At 43.3% G+C, this 12,065-nt stretch overlaps 1 protein-coding gene across 13 annotated transcripts in view; it reads left to right on the top strand.

Annotated features, from left to right (window-relative positions):
- Nucleotides 1-5,268: 5,268 nt before the first annotated feature.
- Nucleotides 5,269-12,065, top strand: part of foxp2 (forkhead box P2) — a 141,105-nt gene continuing 134,308 nt past the window's right edge. For 11 of the 13 annotated variants that reach the window (XM_048267507.1, XM_048267512.1, XM_048267513.1 and 8 more), the window contains exon 1: nt 5,269-5,571. The gene's annotated coding sequence lies outside the window, so the exon portion shown is untranslated. The remainder of the gene's footprint in view (nt 5,572-12,065) is intronic. The other 2 variants (XM_048267521.1, XM_048267518.1) reach the window with 1 other exon arrangement.

A 12,065-nucleotide genomic window follows, 5' to 3' on the forward strand; every position in this document is an offset into this window, starting at 1 on the left:
AGCCTGAAAGTGAAGTCGTCTGTATCTCCAGTGCTGGAGCCGGGAATGTACTCCGCCAGGAGGTCGAAGTAGTTCGCCCAGCAGTCAAGGTGGTGCGCACGTACACGGCCTTCTGGAAGCAGAGGTTGGCCACGCGCACGGTGCCCCTCACGGTCGTGGTGCCCGGCAGCAGCTCGATGGCTGCCATTGCCACTTTCTTTTCCTCCACCTTCTCCAGAAGGACGTCGGGTGAGGGTGGAGTGAACAGGCAGGACAGGTAGTACTCGTCCGTATCCAGTCCGCAGAGGAAATCCTCCACCTTGCCTTCCTGGTCTTTACTTCTGAACTCCTTGACGGACACCAGGTCCAGACCGAAAGCGTCGGCAAAAGACACCTTCCTGCGCACAATCGGCGGGGGGCTCTCTGGCTCTGACTCCTCAGAGACATCGGTTGAGCCCGTCATAGCCGTCGCTGCCAGGGACTTAGAGTTCCATTTCTCTGTGCCATCCATCTCCTCTCTCTCCCCCTTCACCCCTCTGCTTTTGTTCTCGTCCTTCATGGCCACACTCCGTAACCAGGGGCTACTGTCCAGGCGCGAGGTGAAAGAGGAGGCCCCACTGAATTGTGCCTCCTCTGCAGACATGCCAACGCAGACTGGGAATGCCGGCAGATACGACGGTGCTAAGGAGGCAGGCAGGAAGGCAGGCAGGAAGGCAGGCAGGCTGTACCTCTACCTCACCACGTTCCCCACTGACATCCGAGACAACGTGACTTGGCAGACTATGGCTCTCCAGTTACAGTAGAAGATTGTGCTCCAGGCCAACACTATAAATATACCCTTTTCCTTCACCCGTAAAGCTATGCACCCGCGAGCCCAGCATGTCACTGGCAGACGCACAAGAAAGAATCATCATGTCTGACCCCCACCACCCCAACCAACACTTTCTCCCCCTCAACTGTTGTTGAATGCTAAGCCTTTAAAACAACATGATCTATAAAACCACATGACACAAGGGTAGACATGTAACACCTACTTAAACAGGGAGAGTGTTGCAATAGGAATATCTACACATAGTCTTTCTAAAGTGTTACATTTCAGATTTTGTCTGAAGTTATGCCATAATATGCTCACGGTGCCAAAACACTATGTAATGTCAACTAGCTTTGATCTGCGAGGGTAACAAGGACGGTTACAGTGATGCAAACACCATAAGATGATATAATGTGACACATCTATCAATCATCCAGATTTCCTGTTCAATGGCTACAGAAGATTTGTTTGGAAACACAGTGGCCCTTATTGTCAAACGTAGAAACCAGCGCAGATCTGACTGCAGGCATCCTCTTATGGCAGGGCTCACGTTTGATTTCATATCATGAAGCGTCCGTATCACTCCAATTCCAGCATAAGAATGAATGGGCGTTGGTTAATGTGGCGGCTGAAAACAAGTACAATTTAATATGATGCCTCGTCCCAAGAATTTACAACATGGATGTGCGTAAAACATCCAAAAGAAAAAAAGAATCTGACATGGAGATAGCCCTTGGTGTCCAGCTGAACAAGTTAGTTTTGGCTGTCAGAAAAGTCGCAAGTCAGGAAAGTGTGGGGCTATCAGTGTAACAGACTTAGCTGATTCCCTGATTGGGCATGGCTTCAGGGCAATCAATGAACCTTAGCACACTGTTTGGGATCTGAATATACCCCTAAACTTTTCATGGATTTGCATAGTTTAACATACTTTTCTGAGTGATTAATGAAAGCCTTTTCTGTGAAGTGACTCAGACTCAAAAACACATATTCATTTTTGGTTTACAGGGACTTCTAAGTAGTAAAAATATTTTTTTCTTTGAAGTGTATCCATGTCAACTTCAATATGCATTACATCTTAATAACATACAATGATATGATCATGCGTACATGAATACTTTTCGGATGAACCTGTTATTCACTTTATGAATGAGCCAATGATGTAATTCAAGACTGTGTAGTCACAACATGAGCTTTTCTGGTCTGAGATATTGTGCAGTTTCGGTTAAGTCCTAGTGAGACAGCAGAGCTCAAACTTCTATTAAACTTGAAAGACAGCAACAAGCTTTCTGTTGACCAAAGATTTTGTCCTGAGATATCTTTTAAAAAATTAAATAAAAAATAAATAAAAATTACATATTTACAAATATAAAGCCTTGGATTATATAAAAACCAATATATTTTCACATAGCTACAGGCCTATATGGCCAGTATACCACTTTAGATAATACACTCCAAGAATTCCCAACAACCCTCACAAAGGAGGATGCTTGTGAGGGTGAAATAGATTAAGGAAGACATTGAAAATAACACTTCATATTTTTTTGTAAAAGTTATAATTGATAAGGTACAGTTGTATGATGCCAGAGTATAGAATTAAACTGTGACTGAGAACTGTTAACTTAACTACTTGCTTATAGCACCTTGATAGTAAACACCAGGTCTCTTAAAGTTTGCCTTTTAGGAGACATAATGTGAAAAAACAAACTCAGTAGGCTATGTCATTTGAAACGGTATTAGCAGCTGCAGTTGCAGAAATCGCACAGATCTAGGCCACTTGCATAGCTCATGGGCAACGAGAATTCAATGAGAATAAACACAATCTAAAGTGTGTATTCCAGATGTTTAGCAGTGCTCAGTTTAGAAAACTTGAGTTAGTCAGTTAGTATAAGTTTCAAACATTTTCAAACATTTTGTAGGATAGAACAAAACATTGTTTTAATCAGCACAGTCCCATTCCTTTTGGCCAAGTTACACAGGTTACACTGCTGACTTCGTTTTAACTTCAGCAGCTGTTCCACATCCCTCTAGTTCACTCTTAAAACAAATGTGTTGAAAATAACACAATGTGTGTTGTTTCTAACACATTGTTTTCATTATACTGTCTGTACTCTTACAGCAAATGTGTTGAAAATAACACAACTTGTGTTATTTTCTTAACACATCTCTATGTCCAGATAGGGACACAGTTGGTGTTGTTTCTAACATATTCATTTTAAGAGTGTTCTGATTCAAATCTCTCTCCGTCTGTCTCTCTCTACATATATATATTATTCTATAGAGTTTTAATCTGCCACAGTAAAACCTACATATTTAATCTTGTCCTCTATATCAGTGACGTGATTCCAGTGAAACATTTAACAAATAAACAAGATGAAAAGTCAGAAAACATAAAATATAAATAATTCATTACATTTCTGTCGCTGCAGTCCTGGTGACCCTACAGTGTAATTGCTCCGTCGCCATTTTGAACTATGATACACTAATTGTAAAAAAAAGTGTTATCGCAACGTCGAATATATGCGTTGGGTGGCGCTGTAGACCCAGAAATGTGTGCAGCATTACAAAACAAGTTTGGTCGATTGGTTCACCATGGAAAGGTTCATTAAAGAACCGCTAGGGGGAGGCAAAACTCCATAATCACCATTCCGAACTGTAAACTCGCATGAGTTTATTCAGTTTCGAGACATCTTTCTGTGACTACAGAGTGCATTGGAATGGGAAATTTCCCTTAACCAAAGGACATTTAAAAACAACAATGCTATGCTAGACTGGATGAAGGGCAACATTTATTTGAAAAAGAAAAAAATAGCATGGGAATTCGCAAACTTTTAATAAAGACTGCGATTATTAATCTTTTGGAAACAACAAATAAAGTAACCTACCGTATCTTATTAGGATGTATTCATTTAAAATTCATTGCTTACTTATTCGCGAACATATAATCAGCCTAACAATAAACATCAAGAGTTCAAAGACGTGTGCAATAAATGTGGAAACATTCTTTTCCTAAACGGACAGGTTATAGGACAGTCGGCAAAAAAATAAAAAATAAAAATCTTACACAAACATACAACTTTTGAAATACTGTTTCCCAGGAAAACAAATAAAACATGCATTCTACAAAGTTACTATTGCACGTCGGCTTCTTATAAAGACACGTTACTGCACAACCTTTGCATCGCCAAGATATTTAAAATAGATTGAATTGTTCTCTTTAATATTTAATTGTATGATTAACATGTTAATTAAGCATACTGCAATTAAAATGCTATTGATACATATTTCCAGAATCAGACATTGGGCACCAGATAGTTCACATACCGCACAAGAGATTTGTTTTTCAGTGTAAATGGCAAAAGGCACAAAGGGTCCATTCTTTCGTGAGAATCTAGGATAATTTAAGAACGATCATGGATAAGATACATTATTAGCGATGACAAAATGTGCAAAATCAAGCAAGAAAAAATAAATATATTGTTGTAAAAGTACAATATATCCTGTGACAATTATTTAAACGTTTGGGAAATTATAAATGTCAATCTATAAATGATGTAACAAATTCAGATGTGAAATACAAATAAACATTTCCAAACAACATAAAATAAACTGTTGTGATCTCTGCGCATGATCCGTGTGTCTGAATATGCCATAGATTACCATCCCCGCATATTTGAAAACAATCATTTCAAAGCTCCAATATCTACTTTGAGTGTTATCGTTTGCAGTTTATTAAATGCAGATGTCAATATAGGAATGGATGTTATGTAAAGATAGTCCACAACAACCGACAAGACTAGCATGTCTTCTACGTGTCAATATTGATGTCATATATGCTATAACCTACATGTATGGTGTATGGTGTGCAAATTAGCCAATAACTAAATGTTAAAGAAAGCTGTTTACCGTTTGTTTTCTGTCTATGACCTCCGACCTGTTGTAGACCTTGACTGCAACGCCAAAATTGTCATAACAAATTTAACACAGATAGCCTATTCAAATGAATGTTTTAAGCTATTTAGTTACAAAATTGAGTAAACTATCCTCTATTACACCATCCATTTATTCTTCCTCGGTTTGCATCTTAACAACAAATCAGACTATTTGTTAATAAAAAAAAGATGCTATGGAGCTGACAATGATAAACCTTTTGAAATATACTCTACCTCTCCTTTAGCCTACTATCTGGTAAAGGCATCATACTTCAATTAGATATAGGCGTTGTGTTAGACTGTGGTGTGTGGTATTTTATTTGTAATTGTCCGAAGAGGTGTAGGCCTACTTATTAAACTTCTGATGAGTTTTTTTGTTTACATAGCAGGTGGACATATGACGTCACACGGGGTCGCAGTGCTCCAAAAAATAACAATATCCAACTCCGCGTAAGTGCTTCCCCGGGGTTTGCGTTCTAATAAGCTAGTCCCAAATACTTCGCGGAATACATCTTGATGTATTGAATCGTAATGCAAAAACAAGCTACTTCTTGGCATTGCGCGTCATGCGAGAGCATTCTAGCAGGACGGAGTGTACTGCTGTTTCTGTTGCATGAGTAATAACAGCAGCGGCACACTGACTGAAGACAGCAGCACGGCTACGCGGGCATCTCCGAGCGGAGGAATATCGCAGCTTTTATTTACTCAGCGCCTTGTTGTTCATTTTTCTACTTTATGATTGACTCGTACCTTCACGTGTGAAGCTTGCATAACTGTGCAACCTACATAGACTTCTTAATTTCTTCTTGCCCTCGTTGTTGACGGAGGCAGAAAGCTACTTCTCTGTTTTTGGTAAGTTTTTTCTTCTTCACTTCACTATTAATCTCTCTTCACCCTTTTGAGTTTCACTTCACAAGTCGTTATCGATAGGTGGGTTGCTGTCCCTAGGACCACTGATATGGGAAAGGCTCGTAGAAAGGTAGCGTTTTGAGTGCTTTGCGGTTAGCCAACTAAACGTTTCTTTCTGGCGTTGTTGTCGACACAATAGTCGCTGTGCGATAGTTTGTTGCTAGTAAGGACTCTAGCTCCCGCAGCAACCCCGGCGTGGGTCAGTGACGAGTCAACGGGGAGTAAAGGCATAGCCACTTTTAAGATGACCAAACACTCCTTGATGCTACCGGACATACTTTTCTCTCTTGCGCCACGGGACGCAAAGTTAATATATTGCTGTTTATGTACAAACAATATGTTTGTCAACATAAATAGTTTGTTAGTAGTAACAAAGCGGTATTTTGACTTCAAAATAACTGAGACGTGTGTACTTTTAGTACAAGCGAAACATATCAACATGTGTCTTTTTTGCCTTTGATCTCCAGATTGTATGTTTGAAGACTATCTTTATTTTTTAAAAAGGCCACTTTTTTCTTGCTTTAGCCTATCTCTCACGACGAACACAAGTGTAAAGGTGGCAAACAATATAAAATACACGTTTTAAGAAAATGTACTTAGTGCCCTACTACCTTGTAAATATCACATTTTACTGACGTCTTCTACTTGCTTCTTTTTTAGCACAATTTTCATGCAAAGGTCATATCGCATATTTGTGTCAATTTGCAAATGTGCAAAATTGACTGTGCTACCTTCTTTGCCCGAAGTGTTTGATAATTTTGCCATGCATGTTCATTTGAACTCAATTTGCATTGGATTCATGCATTATTATTCCTGATGATTCTTCAGCATTTGTGTATTGACCAAATTTAAAAAATAATTAAAAACAGGTTTATAGGCTTAACATAATGTTTAAACATCTGCCTTTTTATATAAAATAGTACTATTAATTATCAAATTATCATACCACCATTGATAAGTGTGGCTGCAGTGCAATATTTGTATTTTTTGCTATTTGCCATAATTGTTTAGCAATTCCTTCCATCTTACCGTATTCTTGCAGCATCTCTTCTGCACTGTATGTCCTCCGTGAGGCTGTGTGTTAATTGTACATTAGATGTGAGAGGCAGATAGTGTGCAGAGGTGAAGTGTACATTGGAGGCTAGCTCTGTCTGGCCTCAGAATATTACAGCCCTTTAGCCTACTCTGTTCGGACTGAGGAACGCTGCAAAGAAATCAATCAGTGAAGGTTTTTTTTTTAAGCGTTAACAAGGTGCCTTGCCCCCCCAACACCACCCTTTACCCCCACCTCTGCCCCAACCATCACCACCACCTCCAACACCCCCTACCTACTATGACCCGAGCCTGGTTTATGACCCTGCGTTAAAACAGGCACACCTCTGTGTGCTGCTGGCAGCTGCACAGGTGAAATGCAGGTGTGCCACCCTCCCCACCTTCGCCACCTCCACTTGGACCCCCCTTTACTGCCACCACAACCCCCTTCACCACCTCCACCTCATTTCATCACTCAACACGGCGGCACTCTTCAAAGCAGGGGCTAATAACGCTCGGCCCTAAAAAAAATATAAAAAAATCTTTCGGGGGCTCTCTGTGGCGGCCTGGGACTCGTACACTCTAGAACCCTGCTGCTGTGCCCAGGCCTTCGTTTGAAAGACACACACAGACACAGACACAGACACACATATATACATCTATGAACACACATGCTCAGTGCTCATAGACACACACACACACACACACACACACTCTCACACATGCCGGATCCCCCATCACCAGGTGATTTTAATTAGCCTTATTCTGACCGTTCGACTTTCAGTTTGGAGTGAGGGGGTGTTTGTGGGTGGGTGTTGAGGGGGAGTCCTGTCCTAACATGCCTGTCTCCCACAGACAAATGACAGCTGACCTCTGTGACACAGTAGCCCCCTCCCTAACCTCCCCTACACACACACCACACTCACCCACCCACAGCATGGGCTCAGCTATGTCTCAGACATGCATTCATCTTAGTGGAGATGCATTTATCATTGGCTTGAGGGTTGTGTGTGTGTGTGTGTGTGTGTGTGTGTGTGCGCAGGGGGGGCGGGGGGTAGGTAGGTACGTGTGTTTCATTATGTTAATAGCAAAATGAACACTCTCCTGAGGATTGATGTGTGTGCTTTGTCACAAGTTGCCATCATTTATCCCTATCAGGTTGGAGTGAGATGGCGCTGCCTCCGCCGCCACAGCTTGTGCAGGTTAATGTGCACTTCCATATCGATTTTTGAGCCTCTCATAGCAACGCTCTGCTACATTACCTCTTGCCGTGGCTCTTAAATATGCACACATGCAAATAGCTGCCATGCATCAGCCTGAAAAAGCGATCCTCCCGACAGGAGGGAGAGCAGGAGCAGGAACACGGCCACGGGGAGAAAATCTCTACTCGATTCTCTGTTGGTTCTCTTGTCTGCGCTGCGTGTTCTCTGGGGCGAGGTGCCCTAGGTTTCGCCACGTTTTATAAATAGCTTGCGTCTGGTTTTTTTTTTTTTTTTTTATTTTTTTTACTCTTTGTTTTTGAAAAGTTCACGTAAACTCTGGTTTCACCCTCTGCCATCTTGATTGCCCTCGATGCCACAGAGTTGGTTTTGAATAAAACTGCTCTCTTGCTCAACCCCTCAGAGGCGATCGGCTGTTTTGGAAAGGAGGGTCGAGAAAAGACATAAGGGTGGGGGGTGTTAAAGAAGAAAAAAAAAACAAAGGGCCAGAGCATGCTGGTCAGAGAAAAATGTCAAGCGCTAACCTCGTCGTAGCAACGCATACAGCTGGGGGAAAAAGGTGCCGTCGAGCCTTAATGGCAATTATAGCGGGAAGAAAGAAAAAAACGCTTTCTGTTTTTATCCACTTTAACTTCCTCCTTGGGTTTCCATGACAACCCTCCATGCAAGTTAAGGCAACCAGAGGTGATCAAGTCTCCTTTATTTTTTCCTCCTTTCTCTCTCTTCCTTTATTTTTTTCCTCTCTTTCTTTTTTCACCCCTCCCTCCTTCCAATTTCTCTCCCCTACCCCCCCCCCCCCCCCCCCTCCCCTCCCCTCGCCTCCTCAAGAATGGAATTTGTGTTGACAGTTTTGGCCTTTCATGGCACTTTCAGGCCGCGTGAGAGTATTTGTTTACGGGGATCATATGCTGCGAGCTGTCAGCCCAGGAGAGATTGACTCGCTCAGATAAAAGACTGCATTACGTGCTTAAGAGGCCCCGGCTCTCCCGTAATTATCCCTGTCGCAGTAATGCTGTTTGGTGTTCCTCAGTCACTGAGCACTACTAAACCTTCAAGACTTTTTTTTTTTTACTCTTTCCAGCTCTCTCTCACACACACACTCTCCCTCTCTCTCTCTTTTGTTTTTTTGAAAGTTACGCTCTGGGTCACTCTTTAATCCCGGTCCGCTTTAGGGTTGACTAAGGAGCAAACGCTGTGACTTTTGGCTGGCTGGGAAAATGAGCCCATGAATTTTTTTTTTTTTTTTTTTTGAGCCCTGCTTTTCTAAAAAATAACAGGGGTGCGGTCAGTGGAGTCGGGATTAGATGTGGAGGGCTAAGTGGGCATAGCAGAAGATGACCAGTGCCCGAGCAGTTTTTTTTTGTTTTGTTTTCAAATGAGACCGCAAATCCGGCGGGGTCCCCAAAGGCCGTTAGCCGTTTATGTTTGGGGGCCCCCCCCTCATTACTCTGTTACTTCATCAGGGAGGTTTAGGAAATGAGCTCAAACGCACTGGCCCTCTCAACAGCCGTAAACACACACTGGACGCGGTGGATCATATCCCCTTGGCTGGTACACTCGTGTGTTGTTATTGGATGTGTTCCTCTCGGTCTCTTAGCAGATGCCATTTAACAGCACAGCGCTCAATTGAGCTTCAGGTTTCTGTCCATAAGCGAACCCTCCATCTTAAGCGAACTGCCTCCTCACCTCTCTATGACTGTGTGAAGCTGGTACCCCCAGCCCTGGCTGTTTATTATCTTATCTCCCGCGACGTAATTCATCTTTGAGATAAGTGACTCTCTGACACCGAGGGGTGATGTGAAGTCATTTGTCAAAACCCTTGCGTCTCTCTGTTTGTGTTTGCCCCCTGAACGCGCATTCTGCGTCCTGGCAACAGACGGCGATGCGTCCACTTTCCAGAAGGAAAGGAAACATTGAGAAGGAGAGAAATGGAGGAGGAGGAGAAGGAGGAGGGGGAGGAGGAGGAGGAGGAGGAGGGGGGGTTGAGGAAGAACGGTGTAGAAGAGCACATCGCTCTCAGGGTGCTGACCCCACACTCATCCTCACTCCCCACTCCCCACTCCAAGCCCTTTGCTCCTCAAAACCCCCCAAATCGAAGACAAGGCAGGGTCAGTGGTGGCAACCGGCAAGGTCGCCCGACAGTCAGCACAGATCAGCCTAAGGGTCAGTGGTCGCTGTAAACAGTGACCCGCACAACAGAGAGAGAGAGAGAGAGGGGGGGGACAGTTAGTCATGACCTTTTTCTTGTGTCTTGACTTGGCACAGTGATTGTTATATGTATATGTTATGTTACACTGATCTGCACCACTTAAGTTCACCAGTTTTTAATTGTCAGTGAATGAGTCAGTCCCTGAGCTTCCAAGCCCTCTGCTCCTCAAAACCCCCCAAATCGAAGACAAGGCAGGGTCAGTGGTGGCAACCGGCAAGGTCGCCCGACAGTCAGCACAGATCAGCCCACTATCTGCACCACTTAGAATTCAGTGGTGAATGAGTGGTAAACAGTGACCAGAGAGAGAGAGAGAGAGAGAGAGAGAGAGAGAGGGAGAGGGAGGGGGGGGCAGTTAGGGCCCGTCCCATTTCTCCCCCCTTAAAACTTCCACTTGGTTTTGATTGCCCTCAACATTAAAGCCCCCTCGACAAGGGAAGTGGAGGTGAAGATCTTTCCCTATGAATTGGGACACCACTATATGCAAATTAGCATAGCGAACGTGCTCACCTACGTCCCACGCCAAGAAACGGCGTGTCTACCGATAGTAGCCTGCTACTATTTTCATTCAGGAACATGCCCAGCGGTCATTGTTGTGTGGGCTGTGCTGGTTTATCTACGTCTGGTTAATCAACAAAGATATTTGTGTTCATATGAATGCCAGAACACACACCTTAAATATTGACGAATCTACCCAGATCAGATATAGCCTATAACGTTATTTGATGGGCAGACTCTCTCAAAGCACTCAGCAGATATCTTGAACATTGTCAGATAGCCATTGAGATATTTTCTAACATTAGTGTTCAAAACTCAACAGTCCATCAGATGTGCATCAAACTAACATATTCCAACATATTTCGAAATTTTAATATGCTTATTTGCGAAAATATATAAAAAAAAAAATGCTGCTCGCTGAGCTCGCACGGTATCCTGGGTAATTTCATCTCCCACTTCGTTTTAAGCCTGCATCGGTCCTGGCTATATTTTGAGGGTTGGTTTTAAGGGGAAAATAGCACTTCCCCTTGCTCCCTAAAGTAATGGGACACCCTAGCCCTACACGTGCACGCGCAAAAACGAGGGTTAGGGCAAAAATCTAGGGGTAGGGGAGGTATTGGGACGGGCCCTTAGTCATGACCTTTTTCTTGAGTCTTGACTTGGCACAGTGATTGTTATATGTAAATGTTACACTGATCTGCACCACTTAAGTTCACCAGTTTTTAATTGTCAGTGAATGAGTCAGTCCCTGAGCTAAATGGGAGATAATACATCGGGTCTCTCTTGCTATGACAAGTGGTGTCCTGATTGGAGTCTGGTATGGTTAATAAAAAATGTATTTTCATGGAAACATACTGTTAAGGCTTAAATGAAATAAAGGAAAGGTGATTTGACACACGTCAGTCTTCTGTGACCATGTACATTCCACCAGGCTTCCCATACTGACCTTGGCTTCTTCTGTCTCTGAGGACAGGCTTGTTTTGCAGAAAGGGTGAGAGTACACACACACACACACACACACACACACACACAGACAGACACACACACAGCAGAGCAAGGGGAAAAATCTGTTTATTTTCAACATGTTGTGTAAAACAGGAGGCAAAACACACATACGGGGTTTGTGAGGCTAACGTCTCCTGACAAGCACATTAGGCTGCAGAAAGAGCAGCAGGCTCGGGGCTGCAGGCATATGGAGCTGCCTTCTGCCCCCCCAACCCCTTACAAACACACACACACACACACACACACACATGCAGGGTCACGGCCATCCCAGGTTTGTCGCTCCCCCCCCCCCCCACCCGCCTGCCTCTAAATACAAACAGGGCAAAGCAACAACAAGGGGAAAGGCGATGATGTCTTTCGAAAGGAGGGCAAAAGAGCAATCTGCGACTGACTTTTCGAGTTTGCTCTCTGTGGTGGCTTGAAACAGGGACACGAGTCTGGACAAATTAAGTGCTCCACCTATGTACAGAAGCACA

Source organism: Alosa alosa, chromosome 17 (assembly GCF_017589495.1).
Source record: "Alosa alosa isolate M-15738 ecotype Scorff River chromosome 17, AALO_Geno_1.1, whole genome shotgun sequence".
NCBI classification, from domain to species: Eukaryota; Metazoa; Chordata; class Actinopteri; order Clupeiformes; family Clupeidae; genus Alosa; species Alosa alosa.